General features: G+C 38.1%; 1 long non-coding RNA gene across 3 annotated transcripts in view; it reads left to right on the forward strand.

The window, feature by feature from the left end:
- Nucleotides 1-3,767, forward strand: part of LOC104985262 — a 52,693-nt gene that overhangs the window by 365 nt on the left and 48,561 nt on the right. The gene's annotated exons all lie outside the window — the stretch shown is intronic.

A 3,767-nucleotide genomic window follows, 5' to 3' on the forward strand; every position in this document is an offset into this window, starting at 1 on the left:
AGCCCCTGAGAAGGGGAGCGGGCGCTTTCGCGGGCTCACTCGGAAAGGGCTCGGGTAGGGAGAGGAGCCGCGCGGGCCGGGGCGGCGGAGAAGCCGGACCGAGGTCGTCAGTGGACGCCGCCACCCCTCGGTCGGACCTCGAAGTGGACTTGCGCGCACACCTGGTGTGCGGGGAAGGAATGAGGACAGCGCCACCCTTTGGATTTAGAGAGACAGGCGAAAACAAGGCAAATGAGTTAGATCTGCTGGTTGATAATCGGCGTCTTCTCTGGTCTTCGAGGGAGGAGGCTCCGCGTTCCCTGTTTTGAGGCCCTAGGTGTAAAGAAGCTGGTTGTTACGGTGAAGGTTTTCTTTAGCTTGGCTGCCCTCGCTTGAGAGAGGGATTTTCGAAAGAGTGTCCGTTAACTTCACCACATCTTGAAAAGTAGTAAACTGATTGTACAGGGAAGTGAAGTCAGAAGGGAATAGGTAATTTTATGTAACAATTGAGGATTGCATTAGTGGGCTGCCGCTTCAGAGCCTTAACTATGATCTTGAAACAGCCTAGTTCTCTTGTAATTAACTTCACGAAACTGTTCTACAAGATATTTTTAGCTCTTTGAGGGCAAAATTCTCCATTCGTGATGCTTTGATGCCTTTTGGTGTCTTGTTGCCTGTGATACTGAGTTGTTACCTCTGAGTTACGTGTCTTTCGGTAGCTGTAAAAACAACAAAAAACCAACAACAAAAAAATGCGTTCCTTCGTGGTAGATCACGTCTCTGAACCTCTTGTCTGCAAGAGATTTTTCTATGTAATTCTTCTTATAATAATTTTATGAATGAATTAATGAGCAGTAATGGAAACAGCAATGAATTAGGAAGTTGAGACTTGGATTTGAATTTTTTATTTTTTAAATTCATTGAAATATTTTGAAGTGGACCATGGGTATCTGAATCTCCCACTTGTAAGTACTTCAATATGTATTTCTGAAAACATAATAGTATATTACAAAAATAGTGTTATCACACTTAAGATAACTTCTGTTATCTTCAAGTTTATCTAGTTATCTCCCAAATATTCTTTATAGCCATCTTGTCCAAACCAGGATCCAGTTAAGGACCACATTTGTTTTTGTTTATATTTCAAAATCTCAATCTAGTCACCCCTACTTTTTTTTTTTTTTCCTCTGATTAGCTAAGAGGAGGCATATTGTCCTGGAGAATATCTTCCCTTCTGTAATTGTTTGACTACTTTCTCTTGGTGTTTAGCTTATAACTCTAGTACCTGAAGTTCTAATAAACCTGGACATTTAATGCTAATGGCTTGATTAGGTTGGTGAAGTCTCCTTAAAGCAAAGTAATCTGTGAGGTATGATGTTTTCTGTAAATGTTCAACTTTCCCTTCAACCATTCACTTAATGGCCTTAATAATAATTGATAATTCTTGACTGAATCATAATTTTATTATAGGCTTCAAAATGATAATTTGTGTTTTTTTTTTCATTCCATCTACATTTATTAATTTGCATTCTTCCTCTCTATTGGAGAAGCTTTCTGTCATAAACTGGCAGCATTTCATTACCCTGAAATACAGCTTTTATCAGAAAGTCAGAAAAAATGTTTAGTTATTTTTCTTTTATTACCAATTTTGAAAGTTATATGGCCTCAAAGAGTGACAAATGAGTTTTTCTAGCTTTTTTAAAATTTTTCTAAACATGACATTCTTAGGATTTTTATGTTTTAAACATTCTTTTAGGTTCTCAAATTTTAATATTTCTAGAACTCCTCACAAAGAAATCTATGCAACTGTTATTGTAATTTTAAACAATTCCATGGCATTTTATTTTTTGCAGGAGGCTGAGGCTGAATTTTAGTCTTTTTTACTTTTGTCAGGATTACTGGATAACATTTAAACAAGTTATTTAACCCTTTGGGGCCTCACTTTCTTCATTTGTATAAGTTCTGGCAAGGTTCCCTGCAGCTCTAATGTTCTCTGACTTTAAAAAAGAAAACATCCTATTTTATTGAGGTATATTTTTCATATATAATTCATTCAAGTATACACATTAATAATTTATTTTATCAAGTGGTACAACCAACACTATAAATCAGTTTTAGAACATTTTCATCTCTTTAATAAGATTCCACGTGCCCATTTACAGCTAATCCCCACTTCTACCTCCAGGCAACCATGAATGTACCTTCCTTTTCTGTAAATTTTACTTTTCTGAACATTTGATATGAATGGACTCATACAGTATATGATCTCTTATGTCTGTCTTCTTTGACTTAGCATAATGTTTTTGATCTTGTGTCATTAATTCCTTTTATTATTGCTAAATAGAATTTCATTTTATTTATGGTTTACTCATTTACCAGTTGATTAACATTATTTGTTTATTTATGGCCACTCTTAGTTCCATGATCAGGGATTGAATCCCAGCACTGGTAGTGAAAGCACCAAATCCTAACCACTGGACCCCCAGGGAATTCTCTGATGAACATTTAGGTTTCTAGTTTTTGGCTGTTTTGAATACCATTTCTTTAAATATTCATTTGCACGTCTTTTGTGGACATATGGTCTTGTTTTTCTTGAGTAGATACCTAGAAGTGAAAATGATAGGTTGTATGATAGTTCTATGTATAACTTTTGGAGAAACTTACAGCTGTTTTTATAGTGACTATCATTTTCCAGTCCTAACAGCTATGTATGAGGGTTCCCAGTCTCTGATTCTTTGATGATCTGGAGATATTCTCTGATTGATTTGAGAATGATATTTTTCCTTATTCTTAGTGTTTTACTAGCAACAAACTACCCTCTCGTTGTTGTTGTTTTGTCCTACTGTTTTGCTTCCCCATGGCCTGTAAGCCCAGCAGACTCCTCTGTGTATGAGAGTCCTCAGGCAAGAATACTGGAATGGGTTTTCCTCCAAGGTATCTTCCTGACCCAGGGATTAAAACTGCATCTTCTGCATTCGCAGGCAGATACCTGCCTTAGATACCACTAATAATTTTTAATTATTAGGGATAGTTCCTAAAGGAAATAAAAATACAGATAGTCTCCAAAGTAGGTGATTCTGCTTATGATTTTTTAATTTCACAGTGATGTGAAACCGTGATGTGCATTCAGTAGAAACCTACGTTTGATTTTCTCCAGGCTTGTCATATATGGTATGATACTCTTTCGTGATGCTGGACAGTGGCAGTGAGCCACATATCCCAGTTGCACCACAATATTGAGGGTAAACAACCAAATACCCTAAAAAAATTATGTTTTTCACTTTTAGAACAATGTACAATCAATCACATGAGATATTAAACACTTTATTATAAAATAGGCTTGTGTCAGATGATTAGCCAACTAAATATAAGTGTTCTGAGCATGTTTAAGGTAGCCTAGGCTAAGCTGTGATATTTGGTAGGTTCAGTTCAGTTCAGTCGCTCATTCGTGTCCGACTCCTTGTGACCCCATGAATTGCCCTGTCCATCATCAACTCCCGGAGTTCACCCAGACTCACGTCCATCGAGTCAGTGATGCCATCCAGCCATCTCATCCTCTGTCGTCCCCTTCTCCTCCTGCCCCCAATCCCTCCCAGATCAGAGTCTTTTCCAATGAGTCAACTCTTCGCATGAGGCGGCCAAAGTACTGCAGTTTCAGCTTTAGCACCATTCCTTCCAAAGAAGACCCAGGGCTGATCTCCTTTAGAATGGACTGGCTGGATCTCCTTGCAGTCCAGGGGACTCTCAAGAGTCTTCTCCAGCACCACAGTTCAAAACCATCAATTCCT

This window comes from Bison bison, unplaced genomic scaffold (genome assembly GCF_000754665.1).
Source record: "Bison bison bison isolate TAMUID 2011002044 unplaced genomic scaffold, Bison_UMD1.0 scf7180017864041, whole genome shotgun sequence".
Classification (NCBI taxonomy): domain Eukaryota; kingdom Metazoa; phylum Chordata; class Mammalia; order Artiodactyla; family Bovidae; genus Bison; species Bison bison.